Source organism: Microtus ochrogaster, chromosome 19 (assembly GCF_000317375.1).
Source record: "Microtus ochrogaster isolate Prairie Vole_2 chromosome 19, MicOch1.0, whole genome shotgun sequence".
NCBI lineage: Eukaryota > Metazoa > Chordata > Mammalia > Rodentia > Cricetidae > Microtus > Microtus ochrogaster.
The window spans coordinates 38,208,434-38,215,815 of record NC_022021.1 but is presented as its reverse complement, the minus strand read 5'-3'; the positions used below and the strand labels follow the sequence as shown (position 1 = coordinate 38,215,815).

Genomic DNA, 7,382 nt, shown 5'->3' with positions numbered 1-7,382 from the left:
TTCTCTCTCTCTCTCTCTCTCTCTCTCTCTCTCTCTCTCTCTCTCTCTTTCTCTCTCTCTCTCTCCATCCTCGTTTGGATTTCCCACCTGGCTTTACTCCACTAAGCCATTGGCTGAAAGGAGTTTTATTCATTAACCAATAAAAGCAACACTTATACAGAAGGACTTTCCACACCAAAGGTGGGAACTGAAACTTGAATTGCAGACATTTTTTTGAGCCATTTGTCTTCAATGTTGGAAAACAAATCTATTTTATTTTGTTTTGCTTCACTTTGTTTTTGCAAGACAAGTAAGTGCTCTCATCTGCTAATCTGAGTTCCTAGGTCCTATGCTCTAGTTTTTAGATTTTAGCAGATAATTGGAACAAAAGGTATTACTGCACATCACAGACATACAATCTGACTTACACTTGTAGTTTTATGACGACTGTGGTTTGGCACTTAATCGTATTAAGTTTTCCAGCTTATTATTAATTTTCTATCATCACTCCACTTTCAACAAATAATATTGTATCTATTTTTGTATAGAAATCCAGGTATTGCTAAATTATAGACAGACATTGTTTCATCATATGAGAATGTTTACACAAGCTCATAAGAAACAAACTTTATTGAATTTAAATCTATTAATTGTTGTTATCCTTCTTTGAGTTCACATCTCATATTCATTTTCAAATAGTCATTTTTTTATATTGTCTAATATTATACTTGTCTTTGGGCTGAATATGAATTACCCTCAACTTCTTTTTTAATCTCAGGTTGCTAAAAGTAACTTTGGATTTAAATGATTAGGCGTGTATGTGTGTACACGTGTGTGTGTGTGTGTGTGTGTGTGTGTGTGTGTGTTTGCACGTGTGTGAGGGTGTAGAGAGAGTGTGTTGGGATTTGGTATTAGGAACTCACCCATGCTAGGCAAATGCTCTCCACTGAGCTTTCGTCCCAGTCTAAATTTTATGAAGTCTTTACGGTTCTTTACTTTTAGGGACTGTTTTCTTCTGTGTCAATGTGTCCCGTAAAATGTTTTCTGATATGGCCCAAGGAATATATTATAATCAAGTAAATCAAAACGGATATCCCACAGAGCTCCAAGATGTATACACGTGACAATAATACCATAAGTTGGAGAAAAGTAAAACATGCATTCTACCTAACATAAAAGCTAACTTCCCTTACTGTTTTACATCCACTCAGTGTGTGTGTATGTGTGTGCATATGCTTGCACATCCATGCATCAATGTACATGTACATATGTGTGCTACAGTTCACAGATGGAGTTGAGAAGACAAATTGCAGGAATCTTTTTTTCTGTTACACCATTTGGGCCATGGGAATTAAAGCCATATTCCCAGCCTTGGTGGCAAACACTTCTACCTGCTGAATCATCTTGCACACCTGAACTCCTAATTTCTCCATTCCCTCATATGTTTCTATAATGAAATTTAAGAATATGGCAACAGCAAGTATAACAGTTCTTTGTTTTGTGTTTATATAAATACATTAGAACACACTGTGCTTATTCATTGATTGCCATATACTTCATTGATCAGAATGCCCTATGAAAGTTCACTGTGCCTGATGCTGCCACCAGCTTGAACTTAGTACATGGGATAGTCTATACTACAGAACTGACGCTAGCAATGAAAAATGATTTAATGTAAAACACGTTTTGGTTATTTAACTCTTCATCTACTTTGCTTAGAAGTATAGAGGCGATTAAGGCTATCCTGGGTAGTGACTATAGTGAACACAATTTTTCACAGTTATCTTTAAATCCTAGAGAAGCCATCCTATTCCAACAAAGAGATAGACATCTTGGAGCTATAGAAAGAGCAACTTATCTTCAGGCATTGACTGAGAACACAGACAACCAGCCAGAACACCAGCCTACAGTTCTTCTGCAAATATTGTATTCCTGTGTAGGAAGCAATAGCAACAGCACTGGCCTGAATAGCCCCCATGGGAACTGCAGCAGGATGGGGAATTAATACAGTGCTCTGATATCTTTATAAGATTTCCCATCTCATGACACCTATGGAAGGAAAGTGGAATCAACATTTGGGAAATATGACTAATCACTTTAAAACCACATTTGGGATACCATGACAAATGATACACACAAGGCAGCTACATATTTTGCTTGCACTTTAATATTTCAGATTAGTTATTGAAATTCAGTACAGAAAGTATTGTGACAGCATGCAATTTTACTTTAAATAGTGTCTAATTATTTAATAACAGATTGATAGTGATTGACCCACACAATAGCAAGGTACACAGTCACTATTCTCCTCTCTTTTAAGAGTGGTAATCAATAGATCCTCTGTAAATTTATGGAACAAAATATTTTTCTTTATCTTGATCTTACTGACCATAGTATGATAATAATACTTCAGGCTATATTTACATGTGCAAACTAAAGAGGAAATAATAAAGTTGGCATCATTCAATTTAACATTGGAAAAAGTTTTACCACTGCCTTTCTAGGGACCATCCACAAAGTGAGAAGAAGAAAACACACAGAAGTAAGATGAATTATTTACTGAAACTAAGTGTATTTTTGCCCTAAACTATGAATGTCTGTTAAGCTAACCTCAATTCACTGTAGGTGGATAACAGAAATAACCTCAGAAACAACATACCTAAAAGTTGAGATTTTTGTATATAACCTTAAATTCCCTTCCCTACAACAAACATTTCAGAAAACAGTGTTTTTTTCAAAGCTTATCTAATAAGAGAACCCCTTCTATCTTGTATAAGAACTATACCTTACACCTATAGAATAATCAATCCTTTAGCTTAATTTCTCTGAAAAAGTTGATCAAACACTGTAAACATTTAAATTTAAGTTCTTACGTGCACACTTTTAAACTCTCAGAGATTCAGTCCTGCATCCTTAAACCTAACAGAAGTGCAGGGATATTGTGGAAGTAGAGACCTGCCACAGGATCTCAGAAATTGTTTGCAAATTTCTTTACCCCCAGAAAGGTTTCTGAGTTGAATTTTTTCTCTTATATCAAGAAACAACGTCAAGCAAAATCAAGTTACCTTGACACCCTGCAGGTCTCTAATCAAATTATTAAAGAAGCAATGAAAGTCGTCCACCTTTGCATATAATCTTTTAATTTCTAATGATGAAAAGCAGAACTATCAGATGTTATAAGACCGCCTCCATTATACTGTTATCCCCAAATACAGGCTCTGATCCAGGACCCTTGCTTGTAAAATTAAGCCTTGCCCTGCCATAGCCAGCCACTTACTGCAGTGCAGAATGTCAGCGCAGACAGTAAGAACTTTCCGTGCAGGGATTCCGCGCGATACAGCCAGCCAGGCACAGCAGCACTTACCTTAATTGAAATACTCTCCGTGATCAAGTGAGAAATCCTTCAGATCAACCGTGAAACGGTGGGCAGATCGAAGTTTTCAATCAACACCCACAGAGTAGCAGCGTGCCCTGCTCCTTTGCCTCTGTTTATGCCAAGCTCCTCGCTGTCTGAAGGGAGAAAAAGATCAGCTGAAATCCTTGGAGATTCCCAGTGAGTAAATGAGGACTGAGCGATGTTTTCTAGCGGGAGTTTCTCGGTGAGCTCGCACTGTTTGCAGGCTCCCTAACTGCTGTGATGGACGCCTGTCAGGTCTCTGGAGCCAGGAGGTATTCATTGACCTGATTAGCAGGCAACGCTCCCTGCGTGCAGGCAGAGCATGCGGAGGGCTTGTGGGTCTCCTGGGAATCAGAAAAGGAACCAAGGCCACTGGGGAAACTGGTCTTTCCCGGTCTGATGGATAAACTCCAACTACGGCTATAATTTATAGGGTGATTAGCCACAGTGTTAGCCATTGCAGGACTTCAGCAAATTTTCTTTCTCCAGCCGATTTTGCAAGACGCATTCATGTTAGATATAAGGCACAGGGAGATGGATTACTAGACTGATCAGGCTCATTTGTAAGCCGAGTCTAAAGCTGAAACATGTTTAAAGCAATGCGATAAAAGAGATAGCTGGATTTGCCTTTGCCCCTAGCCTGCCACATATATCAACCTTTGTCTCACTAAAATGACTTTAAAGGTTTATTACAGCCCTCCAGAGGGCAACTCTCTGACTTGTAGAAAGGTGGTATTCATACTAAATAAGCATTATCTGGCAGTTTTGTACAGACACAAGCATATGCACCAAAGCATGCAAAACAGAGGGCTGCTCTGTACTTTTTCAAGTAGCATTTTTTATATTAACATCACATTTACAAAAAAAAGGCTTATATTACCCAGAGTATCAACAGAAGAGTCTATGACACCTAACAGAGACACCTTTTCTCTTATCTGTAAATGTTGCTGGGAAGAAAGAAAGAGCAACAATGGTCTTTGTATCCAAGGAAAAAATAAATACCAAGAGGCTGTTTAAATGTAGCCAGGTGTCTTTATCTCAATGCTCATCCCCATCCATCGTTCCCCCTTTCACCCTCTTCTCAGTATCCTCGACTCTTTCACATCCAAAGTTATGAGGCCCCCAGAGAGATCTAATGCTCTGGAAAAGGTCACGGAACTGAATGTTGAAGCCCCAAATGGTTAATTTTTGACAGCTCTCACTTTTGCAGGGGAAAATTATGCAAATAACATAAAAAGAACAGATGAAAAAAGTCATTTGCATGTCTTGAGGGTGAGAAAATTCTCATTGCCAGAGAGGAAACTGACTACTGTCCTCACAGTAATAGTGTGTGACATATTCAGGGTGTCTTCTCCATGTTAGGGCTCAACCGGGACAGCTGGCATCCCCTTGGTGTGCCGGGTGTGTGTGTGTGTTTGCGAGGGAGGTGTGCTCTTCTTGCAGTGCAGTGCTCACGTATATTTGAGACATCTCCCAAATCCATACAACAAACTGTCTCAAACACACACAATAGGGGATTTGCTTGACCTTGTCCACACCAAATCAACTTCCTGTTTGGATTTGTCTCATTAATAGACTAACTCGGTGATGAAACTTCTAGGTGAAGTGAAAGCTGAAGGTTGGAACTGACTTGCTGCGCATAGGGCCAGGCTCTCACTGGGAGAAGGCAGCGATTCCTAGGGGGTGGTCCCAGAAGGAGAGGCTGTTTCAGCATCCCATGAAGAGGTCTGGTGCTCCCTCAACTGGTGGAGGGTGAGAGCTGAAGGTGAAGAAAAAAAACTTGATCGATTCACTTCAGAAGGAAACAACTCTTGCTACTCTTAGGCAGGAAGCACATTATCCAATTATAGACAGGCGGTGGAGGGCTCCCGCAGAAGCGAGGCTCCTTAAATCGAAATTAATGTACCCGCTCGTAAATAGCAAGCAGGAACTACACCTGCTAATTTCTTCACAGAGCGCTCCAGCTAGGCTGTAAGAGGGCCCTTACAAGTGGTGCTCACTAACATTTTATGTCTCTGATGTGTAGGTGTTCATGCAGTTAAAGCACTCTGCACCTGTATCGATTAGAGGACTATTCAGCGCACCTCCGCTTAAAGAGTGGCCTCTTTTGGGAAACTTTTTTAAAGCCTTAACACTGTACTTACTTTCCTGAATCCTGTCCACCAGCGATTATTGTTTAAAAGGAGGGGGGATACAGCAGGAACTCCCTTTGTGCCAGAGGACCTGTTGATTGAATAATGTTAACACTCATGGTCCTTCCTCATACCAAAACCACATTCCGCACCAAGACCCATTTCTACAATGTGTCTTCAGTGTATATTACTCTATGCCAGACTCTAAATGGGTTTATGGGACTATGAACAGAACAACAGAATTTTGTGAGAAGAACATGAAAAGACATGAGGGATGTGACGGTACTCGGTGTCTTAATTAGGGATTCTATTGCTGTGATCAAATCCCATGACCCAAAAGCAAGTTGGGAAGAAAAGGTTTATGTGGCTCATACGTCCATATTGCTGTCCATATGGAAGGAAGTCAGAACAGGAACTTAAGCAGGGCTGGATCCTAGAGGCCGGAGCTGATGCAAAGGTCCTGAAGGAGGTGCTGCTTACTGCCTTGCTTCTCCTGGCTTACTCAGCATGCTTTCTTCATTTTCAGAGGACAACATTATGAAATTTCCAGTTTTGGAAACAAAAGTAAATCTGTTGGAGGATTTGGGAGAGTCGCCCCTGTGCCAGCCTGGGCAAAGCAATTGAATTGGCCCTGACAGTGGAGATGTGAAATATCTGACTCTGAAGGCATTAAAGTAGGAGAAATGGCCCCAGCCCTCAACTTCCTCATGACTGCAAGGGGTGAACTCACCAAGACAATGCAGGAGAGCTCGCCCTGATGGTGAGGATGAGAATGAGCTGGCAGACTGACCAACAATGCAACTACCCAGGCCCAGAAACAGGATTATGGGGTGGCCTACCTCGATATTCACCCCATCTGTGAACAGCAGACCCAAAGCAGCAGGTTCTCCACTATACTGGACAACAGCAGGATAGCAAAGAAGATTCCCAGCAAAGGCTCAGCACCGATAGAGTAACAGAAACCAGAGGCTTGAACAAGACAATTGACTCTTTACAATGAACACTTACAAGTAAAGATATATAGACAAATGGGTTTGCTGTATGACTCCTTATGTCACATTGTAACTTCAATGAGATTTTTTTTCCTTTTATTTCTTTTCTTTTTTTAAATTTTATGGGGGAGGCTACAAAGGCAGAGGGCAAATATGAAGGGACAGGACATGAATGGGATCTAAATGAATGATGTGAAAGACAGAAAGAATAAATGACAAGAAAGTTGAAAAAAGGAAACAAAAGATGTTCTTCCCACGGGATATGAAAATTACCTTGTCATTTTTGTTATAGATTTATAATTAAATAAATATTTCATAGCCATAGTTTACCTTTGTTTTGTTATTGCTGTCTGTTTTTGTTTTGTCTTTCCAGAGGGTTTCTCTGTGTAACAGCTCTAGGTGTCCTGAAACTCGCTTTATAGACCAGGCTGGCCTCAGACTCACAGAAATCCACCTATATTTGCCTCCCAAGTGCTGGAATTAAAATTGTGTGCCTCGACTGCTCAGCTACTTTTGCTTTAATATATTATTAGAAAATAAAATTCAAATATTAATGAGCCTAAAACTAAACTACATCTATGATATTCAATTTTTTTTGTAACATATAGTGTATCTTGGTCAAATAAACACCCAATGTTCAAGTAACATCTTCGAGGGGAGCACAAAAAGATAGGAAGAGCCAGAGAATCAGGGAGTCTTTTTTGAAATCGTGTCTTCAAAATATGGAGGGAAGCCATACCCTCAATCAGATCATGACTGCCTAAACAAGACCTGAACAATGACAACACCAACAGACCTGCCAATTTAGATAACTGGGGAGGGAAATCACACAAGCACTGCTTCTAGATAAAGAACTATAGGCAATTAACTACCAATGAGAGA

At 40.1% G+C, this 7,382-nt stretch overlaps 1 protein-coding gene across 2 annotated transcripts in view; it reads right to left on the bottom strand.

Annotated features, from left to right (window-relative positions):
• Positions 1–7,382, bottom strand: part of Cdh12 (cadherin 12) — a 783,606-nt gene that overhangs the window by 334,006 nt on the left and 442,218 nt on the right. Inside the window, exon 3 of one of the 2 annotated variants that reach the window (XM_013349767.2) lies at positions 3,344–3,489. The gene's annotated coding sequence lies outside the window, so the exon portion shown is untranslated. Of the gene's footprint in view, positions 1–3,343; positions 3,733–7,382 lie in introns of those variants that run through there. The other variant, XM_026783769.1, reaches the window with a different exon arrangement.